The 12,532-nt window shown below is 40.9% G+C and overlaps 1 protein-coding gene and 1 non-coding gene across 2 annotated transcripts in view; one reads left to right on the top strand and one right to left on the bottom strand.

The window, feature by feature from the left end:
• The window catches only part of PEX14 (peroxisomal biogenesis factor 14), a 143,959-nt gene that overhangs the window by 126,388 nt on the left and 5,039 nt on the right, over nucleotides 1-12,532 (bottom strand). The gene's annotated exons all lie outside the window — the stretch shown is intronic.
• Nucleotides 4,394-4,497, top strand: LOC121027869 (U6 spliceosomal RNA). The gene has a single exon (XR_005788956.1). It is a non-coding gene; the product is annotated as a U6 spliceosomal RNA (small nuclear RNA).

The raw sequence follows: 12,532 nt of genomic DNA, 5'->3' as shown, positions 1-12,532 counted from the left end.
CTCCCTCTCTCTTTCTCTCCCTCCCCCTCTCCCCAGTTTGTGGGCATGCTCTCTCTCTTAAACACACACTCACTCTCTCACAAACACACACACACACACACACACACACACACACACACACACACACCCTGTAGAGGTGGTTCCGGTTGTCTCAGTGACCAGGGAATCTCACTGGCATTTAGAAGGCAGGGGCCTGGGAGGCTTTGGGTCCAGCAGTGCATGAAGAACTGTCCCATTCAAGCACCAGCAGGACCCCCGGAGAATCCAGATCACTGTGCTTCCTCTTGCTGACGGGGAGCACAGACACTCACCTTTAACGTGCGGCTCTAGGTGTCCCTTCAAAGAAGAGCAAAGGTCTAAGCGGCCGTCTGCCTGTCAGAAGCTCAGTACCCCGGCACATGCAGGTCCGTCAGTCTCACGAGCCCAGCTCTTAGGAGAGCCCAGCACTCCTCAAACACCTACCCCCACACCGACCCCCTTTCAGTGGTCAAATCTATTTTCTGGCTTGAGACAAATCCCTACAAATTAAATTCCACCTTGATCCTGGAAATCTTGACAGGGTGGTCTTGACTTTAAAAATAATAATAACATGGGGCACCTGGGTGGCTCAGTCGGTTAGGCAACCGACTTCAGCTCAGGTCACGATCTCACAGTTTGTGAGTTCGAGTCCCACGTCGGGCTCTGTGCTGACGGCTCGGAGCCTGGAGCCTGCTTCGGATTCTGTGTCTCCCCCTCTCTCTACCCCTCCCCTGCTCACGCTCTGTGTCTCTCTGTCTCTCAATAATAAATAAATGTTAAAAAAATAATAATAATAAATAATAATAATAACAGGCTGAGAAATCACCAGCTGAGTCCCCCTGCAAAGGTACAAAAAGCAGGCTCTAAGGCAATGAATGCACAGGCAGGATGCTTAGGGGCCAGAATGCAGACGGCAGGAAGGGAAGATGAGCAAAAGGCTAAGACTGTTTTAAAAAACCAACGGACAAAAAAAGACCACAGTGGCAGACAGAAGTGCTCCCGGTTTGAAAGGCACAAAGGTGCTCTCACTCCTGCTGCCCAGGCACTGACCTCCCCCAGCCAGAAGGTGTGCCAAGTGCTGACCTTGAGGCACAGCAAAGACCAACTGCACACGCAGCTCAGGTCTGAGCAACTGGCAGAACATCCAGGTCTAGGTGTGCCCATGCCACACCTGCCAAGTGGCTGCGTAACTCTAGATATGTCCTAGGCCAGTCTGGCCTACAGTTCTTTGCAGAGAAGAATAAGTAAGGTTCAATTCAAGAAATATTTTGTGAGCGGCACTGGCACAGAGGCAAGTGCGTGAACTACGGCACTAAAGACCACGTGACTGCGGGTATACCGCTCAGCCTCTGAACCCCAGTTTCCCCATCCGTGGAAATGATGGGAATGATACCACCACCTCACATTCAGGATCAGATGAGATAAAAGAAGTTATATCCTATTACTCCTCTGCTCAAAATCAACCAATAGACTTCTGCTCTGTCTGTGATGGAGTAATTGAGACCAGACTTAACCTCCCACTGGTTAAAAAAACTAAACAAAATAAATGACACCACCGTTTGTAGACATTAGACTGCAGTGATTCCTGATAGATCAGAAATGAATAATATGAGCCCCTAAGAACACCCTGGCTTTCTTCCGGGAGGCATGTTTCAGACCAAGAAGCCGGGGGTGGGGGGGGGGGGGGGGGGGCATGGAGAGGTCCCCACCAGAACATGGCAGTCTCTTGCTGAGTTGAGGAAACAGAGATAGGGTTCAGGGAGGCTAAGGCAGCTGAAAGTTAAAGGGCAGAGCTCCAGAGAGGAGAGGCGCATGCAGAAAGAGAGATCCAGAAATCTGCAAAGAGATTCCCTTACGACTTCGCTGAATATGAAAATGTGTGCATGCACAGAGTGAACCTCCACAAGGCTCAGGAAGAGCAATGAAGAAGCAGTGGGCTGAACGGCTCCCAGAGCCCCCGTAGACCTCACAGGTCACGGGCACCAGACTGGCGTGTCCTTACTGCTCCGTCAGGGCACTCAGGACAGACCTGGAAGGGCCATATCCTGGTGGGGAGAGGGCAGATTATCCCTAGGGTAAAGGCCACCCTAGAGCCACCCTTACAAAGCCTAAAAACAGGACTTGATGGGGGCACCTGGCTGCAGGCAGAGCACGTGACTCTTGGCCTTAGGGTTGTGCGTTTGAGCCCCATGTTGGATGTAGAGATTACTTAAAATCTTAAAAAAAAAACAGGACTTGGGGCGCCTGGGTGGCGCAGTCGGTTGAGCGTCCGACTTCAGCCAGGTCACGATCTCGCGGTCTGTGAGTTCGAGCCCCGCGTCAGGCCCTGGGCTGATGGCTCAGAGCCTGGAGCCTGCTTCCGATTCCGTGCCTCCCTCTCTCTCTGCCCCTCCCCCGTTCATGCTCTGTCTCTCTGTCCCCAAAAAATAAATAAACGTTCAAAAAAAGAAAATTAAAAAAAAAAAAAAAAACAGGACTTGACAGAATCAAAATGAACAAAAGTAACTTAATATCCACCAGAATAAATCTCAACATGCTTTAAAGTATGACCACAAAATCCAGACCCTCAACAATGTAATATTGTTGTAAGGATATTACAACAATATTGCTGAATATTGTAATTTTGCTGAATTACAATATTGTAATATTGCTGAAAGGAAAACAGGATCACAGTAGGGAGAGAAATATATCACATAAAAAGAAAATAGGACTTCTAGAGATGTAACTATAATATCAGAAATAAAAATTCCACTGAATGGGAGTGACAGCAGATTAGATACTACAGAAGAAAAGGTAAGTGCACTTGAAAACACAGCGACAAAACCTGACCAAAATGAAGGACAAAGGTAAAAAAAAGAAAAATATTTGAAGAAATAATGGCTGAAATTTTTCAAAGTCTGATGAAACTCCCAAATCCAAGAAGCTCAACAAACCCTAAGCAAAAAAACACACACGCATGCTAAGGTTCTATACAATGAAATTGCTAAAAACCCTCGGGGCACCTGGATTAAGCATCCTACTTCAGCTCAGGTCATGATCTCATGGTTCATGGGTTCAAACCCCTCATCAGGCTCTGTGCTGACAGCTCAGAGCCTGGAACCTGCTTCCGATTTTGTGTCTCCCTCTCTGCCCCTCACCCATTTGTGCTCTGTCTCTCTCTCTGTCTCTCTCTCTCTCTCAAAAATAAACACTAAAAAAATTTTTTAATAAAATAAAAACCCATGAAAAGGGGGAAATCTTATAAGCAGCCAGAAAAAAAGAGATCACCTACAGATATTAACCAAGATTAAGAATGACCTCAGGTTTCTGATCAGAAGCTACACAAGCCAAATAAAAACTACAATGATGGGGTGCCTGGGTGGCTCCGTCAGTTGAGCATCTGACTCTTGATTTTGGCTCAGGTCATGATCCCAGGGTTGTGGGATCAAGCCCTGTGTCAGGGGTTCTGCACTGAGCATGGAGCCTGCTTAAGATTCTCTCTCTCCCTCTGCCCCTCTGTCCCACTTGTAATCTGTCTCTAAAATAAAAAATAAAGAAATAATTTTTAAAATTAATAACACACAAAAAAAGAAAAACTACAATGGCCTCATAGCTTTAAATTGCCCACAGGTGGGGATGCCTAGGTGGCTCAGCCAGTTAAGAATCCGACTTCAGGGGCGCCTGGGTGGCCTGGTCGGTTAAGCGTCCAACTTCGGCTCAGGTCATGATCTCACGGTCCGTGGGTTCAAGCCCTGCATTGGGCTCTGTGCTGACCGCTCAGAGCCTGGAGCCTGTTTCAGATTCTGTGTCTCCCTCTCTCTCTGCCCCTCCCCTGTTCATGCTCTGTCTCTCTCTGTCTCAAAAATAAATAAATGTTAAATGTTTAAAAAAAAAAAAAAGAATCCAACTTCAGCTCAGGTCATGATCTCATGGTTTGTGGGATCAAGCCCCACGTTGAGCTCTGCACTGACAGCTTGGAGCCTGCTTGGGATTCTCTCCCTCCCCCTCTCTCTCTGCCCCTCCCTCCCTCCTTCCCTCCCTCTCTTTCTCTCTCTCTCAAAAACAAATAAACAATTTTTTAAAAAAGAATTTAAAATGCCTACAGGGGGAAAACGGTCAACCTAGAATTCCATATCCAGTGAAATTATCTTTTTTTTTTTTTTTTAAGTTTAAAACTTAACCTGCAGGGGAGCAGAAGGGGCAGAGAGAGGGAGAGAGAGAGAACCCCAAGCAGGCTCTGTGCTGTCAGCATGGAGCCCAAATGGGGGACTCAAACTCACCAACCATGAGATATGACCTGAGCTGAAATCAACAATCAGACGCTTAACGCTTAACTGAGTCACCCAGGTGCCCCATCCAGTAAAAATATCTTTCAAAAATAAATACAAAATAAAATGTGCTCAGTTCAGCAGTGCATACACTAAAATTGAAACAATACAGAGATTAGCACGGCCCCTGCCCAGAGATGACATGAAAATTTGGGAAGCGTTCCATGTTTTTTGTAATGTGTAGAATTGTTGAATCACCAAACTGTGCAACTGAAACACCATACTGCATGTTACCTATACTTGAATTAAAATTTAAAACAATAAAATTTTAAAAATACAAAATAAAAGCTTTTTAAGAGGGGGGAAAAAAAGCCAGAAGAAATTGTATACCCATACCACAAGAATGCTAAAAGAAATCCCGTAAGCATAAGAAAACCAATACCAGATGAAAACTGGATACACAAAAGGATGACAGAAATGGTAAATATGCTGGTAAATAGCAAAGATATCTTAAATATATTTATTTTATATTATTCATTTCTACTATTTTTTTAAATTTTAAAAAGATAACTTAAAATGCCCTGCAGGGTAGGGGCACCTGGGTGGCTCAGTTGGTTAAGCGTCCGACTTCAGCTCAGGTCATGCTCTCACAGTTCATAAGTTCCAACCCTGAGTCGGGCTCTGTGCTGACAGCTCGGAGCGTGGACTCTGCTTCAGAGTCTGTGTCTCCCTCTCTCCCTGCCCCTCCCCCACTTACACTCTGTCTCTCTGTCTCTCCAAAGTGCACTGCAGGGTTGATGACACAAGTACAAGTAAAATCTAGGACACTAATAGTATTAACAGACTAACAGACGACAGAAGCATACTATTGGTACAGTTCTTACGTTCCTTGTGAATTGGTAAATCATTTGAAAGCAAGCTCTGGCAACCTTAAGTAACATATGGTAAACCTCACGCCAATTACTGACCAAAAAAAAAAAAAAAAAAAAAAAAAAATAGAGATACAGCTAAAGCAATAGTAGAGATCAAATGAAATCCTTAAAAAAATAATTCAATCTGGGATGCCTGGCTGTCTCAGTAGGTAAAAGCATGCGACTCTTGATCTCTGGGTTGTGTGTTCGAGCCCCATATCGGGTGTAGGGATTACTCAAAAATAAAATCTTTAAAAAAATGGTTTTTAGGGGCACCTGGGTGGCTCAGTCGGTTAAGCATCCAACTTCGGCTCAGGTCATGATCTCACAGTCTGTGGGTTCAAGCCCCGCATCAGGCTGTGAGCTGTCAGCATTCTGTTCTGCTTCGGATTCTGTGTCTCCCTCTCTCTGACCCTCCCCCGTTCATGCTCTGTCTCTCTCTGTCTCAAAAATAAACAAACATTAAAAAAATATTTTTTTAATGTTTTTTAATTCAATCCAAGGCAAGATAACAGGGATAAAAGAACAGATAAGGGGCGCCTGGGTGGCTCAGTCAGTTAAGCATCTGACTTCAGCCTAGGTCATGATCTCAAGATTCATGAGTTCGAGCCCTGTGTTGGGTTCTGTGCTGACAGCACAGAGCCTGGAGCCTGCTTCAGATTCTGTGTCTCCCTCTCTCTGCCCCTCCCCCGCTCGCTCTCACTCTCTCTCTCAAAAAATAAAAAACACTTAAAAACTTTTAAAAAAAGAACAGATGGAAAAAATTGTGAGATGGTAGAGTTAAACCCAACCATATTTATATTTACCTCAAGTATAAATGGAACACTCCAAATAGAAGGCAGAGATGGTCAGACTCTGTGGGGAAAAAGCAAGACCCAGCTGTATGCTGTCTAGGAGAAAACCACTTTTAGCAAAAAGAAACATAGGTGAAAGGCCAAAGGATAGAAGGCACCTCATGCAAACACTAGTCACAAGGAAGCTGCAGGAGCAATAAATCTCAGACAACTTCAAAATAGCAGATATTACCAAACAGAAACAGGGACAGTTCAAAAATAAAGGAGTCACTCAAGAAGACATCATAATCCTGAGTAAGTATGCATACAGTAACGAAGTTTCAAATACACGAAGTAAATCAGACAGAATTAAAAAGCTATAAATAGACAAATCCACAATTAACAGTTGGAGACTTTAATAATCCGCTCTCCTTAATCAAAAAGTCCGTAAGGGTACAGGAGGCCTAAATAACACTATCAACCAACTTGGCCTAATTAACATCAGTAGAATGCTCCATCCAACAACTGCAGAATATTCATTATTTTCAAGTTCACAAGGAAAACTCGCCAAGACAGACCATAAAACAAATCTCAAATTTAAAAGAGTTGAAATCATACAGAGTATGCTCTCTGACCATGAGATTAAACTAGAAATCAATAACAGAAAAAAAAAATCTGGAAAAAATCCCAAATGTTTGGAAATTAAACAGGCTTCTAAATAATCTACGGGAGAAAGAAAAAATCATGGGGGAAGTAAGAAAACATTCTGAATATTGTGAACTGTACAAAAATGAAACCACAACATAATCCAAATTTGTGGAATGCAACTAAAGCAGTGTTGGGAAGGAAATCTAATGTTTTTAGTAGTGTACTAACTTTAGAAAATGTGCTAGAAAAATAAGAGCAAATGAAACCCAAAATAGAAGGAAAGAAATAGGGGCACCTGGGTGGCTCAGTTGGTTAAGCATGGGACTCGTGATTTCAGCTCAGGTCATGATCCCAGGGTCATGGGAATGAGCCCCACTTGGGCTCCATGCTGGGCATGGAGACTGCTTAGGATTCTCTCTCCCCCTCTCTCTGCCTCTCACCCCTGTGTGCAAGCTCTCTCTCTCAAAAATAAACGTAAAAAAAAAAAAAAAAGATTCTCTCTCTCTCTGCTCCTCCCCTACTCTCATGCATGCATGCGCTCTCTCTAAAATAAATATATGAATAAATAAATAAATAAATAGATAAAATTACAGTCAATGAAATATAAGCTGGGTTCTTTAGAAGAATATTAAGATTTATAGCCTTTATCTAAACCAATCAATAAAAAATACAGAAGACACTAATTTACAGTATTATAAATGAAATCAGGAAAAGCACTGCATATCTATAGATACTTAAAAGATAATAAGGGAGGGTGCCTGGGTGGCTCAGTCAGTTGAGCCCCAACCCTTGATTTTTGGCTCAGGTCATGATCTCACAGTCTTTGAGATCAAGCCCCACGTGGGGCTCTGTGCTGACAGTGTAAAGCCTGCTTGGGATTCTCTCTCGTGCTCTCTCTGCTCCTGCCTCTGCTCACATGTGCACTCACGCTCGCTCTCTCAAGATAAACTTTAAAAAAGAATAAATTTATAACATAATTTAAAATATTTAATTAAAAAGAAATTACATATGTAATGAAAATTAAAAAAGAAAATTGTACACCCAGGTGGCTTCACCGGTGAATTCTCTTAAACATTTAAGGAAAAATAATGCCAATCTTATATGAACTATTTCAGAAAATAGAAAAAAAGGTAAAATTCTCCAACTCTTTCTAGGAAGCCAATATGACCTTGATACCAAAACTAGACAAAGATTTCACAGACACACACAAAAGAAAACTATAAATCAGTATCTCTCTTAAATATAAATGAAGAAACCCTTAAGAAAATACTGACAAACCTGGGAATGCAAGCTGGTGCAGCCACTCTGGGAAACAGTATGGAGGTTCCTCAAAAAATTAAAAATCAAACTACCCTACAACCCAGCAATTGCACTACTAGGTATTTATCCAAGGGATATAGGTGTGCTCTTTCAAAGGGGCACATGCACCCCCATGTTTATAGCAGTGCTGTCAACAATAGCCAAAGTATGGAAAGAGCCCAAATGTCCATCGATGGATGAATGGGTAAAGAAGATGTGGTACAGATACACAATGGAGTACTACCCGGCAATCAAAAAGAATGAAATCTTGCATTGCATGGAACTGGAGGGTATTATGCTAAGTGAAATTAGTCAGTCAGAGAAAGACAAATATCATATGGCCTCATTCACATGAGGAGTTTAAGAGACAAAACAGATGAACATAAGGGAAGGGAAACAAAAATAATATAGAAACAGGGAGGGGGCAAAGCATAAGAGATTCATAAATATGGCAAACAAACAGAGGGTTACTGGAGGGGGTGTGGGCTAAATGGGTAAGGGGCACTAAGGAATCTACTCCTGAAATCATTGTTGCACTATATCCTAACTAATTTGGATGTAAATTTAAAAAAAGAAAATTAAAAAAAGAAAGAAAACACTGACAAACCAAATCCAGTAATATATAGAAAGGATCATACATCATAACCAAGTGGAATTTATCCAATAAATAGAAAATTAATTTAACATTTGAAAAATCAATCAACATGAATTACCATATTAATAAAAAAAACAACAGGATCAACAGATAGCAAAAAGAATACTTGGTAACAGTCAAAACACATATTTTTTTCAAAAATACTCAACAAATTAAATATAAAAGTTGAATCTCCTCCACTTGAAAAAGAGCACCTTCAAATAAAACTTATAGCTTGGGGTGCCTGGCTGGTTCAGTTGGTTAAGTGTCTGACTCTTGATTTCTGCTCAAGTCATGAGTGGGATCGAGCCCTGAATGGGGGCTCTGCACTGACAGAGGAGAATCTGCTTGGGATTCTCTTTCTCCCTCTCTCTGCCCCTCCCCTGCTTGAGCTTTCTCTCTCAAAATAAATAAATAAACTTTAAAAAAGAAAAGAAGTTAAAAAAAAACTTATACTTCATATCACATTTAAATGTGAAGACTGAATATATTTTCCCCTAAGATCAAGAATAAAGCAAGAATGTCTATTCTCAATATTCCTCTCAACATTGTATAAGAACTCCTAGAGAGCATATAAATTGAAAAGCAATATGTAAAGCTGTCTTCATTTGCAGATGACAGGATCATCTACAGATGCGAGAAATCACACAGAATCTACCAAAAATCTACTGGAATTATGAGTGTAACAAGTTGCAGATAGGAGACCAACATACAAACTCAATTTTAAATTTAATTTCTTTTTATTAATTATTTATTATATTTATTTATTTATTATTATTAATTAACTAATTATTAATTATTTTATTAATTATTTATTTCTTAATCCCCATCACCTATTTCACCCATCCTGCCACCCACCTCCATTCTGGTAACTTCCAGTTTGTTCTCTATAGTTAAGAGTCTGTTTCTTGGTTTGTCTTTTTTCCTTTATTTCTTAAATTCCACACATGAGTAAAATCATATGGTATGTGTCTTTCTCTGATTTATTTCACTTGGCATTAGACCCTCTAGCTCTATCTATGCTGTTGCAAATGGCAAGATTTCATTTCTTTTTATGGCTGAATAATATTCCATTGTGTGTGTGTGTGCACGTGTGTGTGTGTATACATATCTCACGTCTTCTTTATCCATTAATCTCTTGATGGACACTTGGGCTGCTTCCATATCTTGGCTACTATAAATAATACTGCAATTTTATTCTATTTCTATATACTAGCATTCAACAATTAAAAGTGAAAAAATTTTTTAATGTTTTTATTTATTTATTTTTTTTTTTTTTGAGAGAAAGAGAGCATGAGAGGGGCAGAGAGAGAAATAGAGAGAATCTCAAGCAGACTCCATGCTGTCAGTGCAGAGCCCAATGCAGGAGTCAATCTCACAAACCATAAGATCATGACCTGAACCAAAATCAAGAGTCGGATGCTTAACCAACTGAGCCACCCAGAAATTGGCATGAAGCCACCCATGACTTCAGCTCAGATCATGATCTCACAGCTCATGGGTTCAAGCCCCACGTCAGGCTCTGTGCTAACGGCTCAGAGCCTGCAGCCTGCTTCAGATTCTGTCTCCCGTTTGCGCTCTCTCTTTCCCAAATATAACATTGAAAAATGAAATTTTTTAATGAAATCCATACATAGCATGCCAAAATATGAAATATTCAGAGAATTTTTTTTAAATGTGTATATGACCTACAGACTGAAAACTACAAAACACTGACAGCAAATAAGACGACCTAAATGGAGATACATACCATGTTAATGAATTAGAAGATCAATGTTGCCAAGATATCAACTCTCCCCCAAATTGATCTATAGATTCCACACAATCTCAATAAAAATCCCAAGAACCTTTTTTATAAGAACTGATAAACTGATTCTAAAATTTATATGGAAACGCAATGGACCAAAGCTAAAACAATTCTGAAAAACAATAAAGTCAAAAGCTTTACACTACCTGATTTTAAGATTTACTATAAAGCTACAGCAATCAAGACAGTATTTCATTTACATTAGGCTAGACACAGAGATAAATGAAACAAAACAGAGCCCAGAAACTGACCTACGTAACTACAGTCCTTTAATTTTTACAAAGGTGGCAAGGTAATTCAGTGGAGAAAGGGTAATCTGTTCAACAAATGATACCAGAACAATGAACCCCAGCCTCTACCAATAAGCACAAGAAAAGATGCTTAATGTTGTTAGTCATCACAGAAACGCAAGTTAAAACCACAAGGAAACACCACTACAAACTCACTAGAGTGGCTAAAATTAAAGACAGACAATACCAAGTGTTGGTATGGATATAGGACAACTGGAATGCTCACATACTGCTGGTGACAACAAAAAATAGTACAACTTGCAAAAACCCTTAGGCAGTTTATTATAAGGCTAAACATATACTTACCATGTGACCCAGCAATTCCACTCACAAGTATTTATGAAAGAAAGAAAGAAAGAAAAAAAGAAAGAAAGAAAGAAAGAAAGAAGAAAACCTATCTCTCCACAATACATGAGTATTTACAGTAGCCCCAAACTAGAACCCATCAGTGGGGAAACAGACTCTAAGGTGACTCCCATGATCCCCACCTCCTTGTACTCATGCCCTTGTGTGGTCCCCTGGAATATGGGCAGGACCTGTGACTTGCTTCTGGCAAAGAGGGTAGGGCAACAGTGACAGGATGCATGTAATTACATGTATGTGGTTACATTATGTAAGACTTTAGTGTCCATTTTCCTAAGACACTCTCTTCCTTACTGGCTTTGAGGAAGCCAAGTGACCACGTTAGGAAGACCCCTGAGGCAAAAAACAGAGGGTGCCATTTTGTTATTGGCATTCAACCAGGGACCTGCAGGCCATAAGGAACTAAATGCTGCCAACAGCCACATGGGCTAGGAAGCAGATCCTTCCCCAGTCAAGACCCAGATGAGGTCACAGCCCCAGCAGACATCTTGATTTTTCTCCTTGTGAAACTCAGCTAAACTGTGTCCTGATTCACAGAAACTGAAACAATACATGAGTGCTCTTTTTGATAATTTGTGTAAATTTGCTGTAATACTGTTATGCAGCAATAGGTCATTAATAGAATCCAAATATCCATAAACTGGTGAACAGATCAACAAATTGTGGTATATCTATACAATAGTACACACTACTAAAAATTAATGAATTACTGATACAATAGAAGTCCCACAAACATCACCCTGAGCAAAAGAAGTGAGACACAAAAGAATACATACATTTTGAATTCATTCACAGGTAATTCTAGAAAAGACAAATATAATCGATGGTGATAGAAAGGAGTTCCGAATCCCTGAAGCCAAAAGCTAGGATTTACTGGGAAGCAGCAAAAGGAACATTTAGGAATACCAGAATTGTTTTGATCTTGATTGCAGTGGTAGTTACATAGGTATAATATTTGTCAAAACTCATTAAACTGACCACAACACACCTATTAGAATTCCACAATAAAGTTTTTGGCCACAAGGACTTTGTCACTCAATAAGCTATTAAGCGAATCTACAGATTTTGAATCAGGATAGAGGCAACCTCTGAGGGTGGGACAGTGACAGGAGGGTTACCGGGGTGACGGCTTCTGAGGTCCTGGTAATGTTTGATTTCTGAATGCAAGTACTGGTTACACAAGTATGTTCACTCTGAAAATTCTCCAAGTTAGACACATAATTTGTGTGCTTTCTGGGTCTATGCTCAACTTCAGTTAAAAAATAAAAGAAAGAAAAGACGGGGCGCCTTGGTGGCTCAGTTGGTTGAGCATCCGACTTTGGCTCAGGTCATGATCTCGCAGTTCTGAGTTCGAGCCCTGCATTGGGCTCTGTGCTGACAGCTCAGAGCCTGGAGGCTGCTTCAGATTCTGTGTCTCCCTCTCTCTCTGCCCCTTCCCCACTCATGCTCTGTCTCTCTCTGTCTCTCAAAAATAAATAAACGTTAAAAAAAAGAGAGAAAGAAAGAAAGAAAGAAAGAAAGAAAGAAAGAAAGAAAGAAAGA

Source organism: Herpailurus yagouaroundi, unplaced genomic scaffold (assembly GCF_014898765.1).
Source record: "Herpailurus yagouaroundi ecotype Mexico unplaced genomic scaffold, PumYag 77, whole genome shotgun sequence".
Taxonomy (NCBI): Eukaryota; Metazoa; Chordata; class Mammalia; order Carnivora; family Felidae; genus Herpailurus; species Herpailurus yagouaroundi.
The sequence above is the reverse complement of the archived record's forward strand: the minus strand, read 5'-3'. Positions and strand labels throughout refer to the sequence as shown.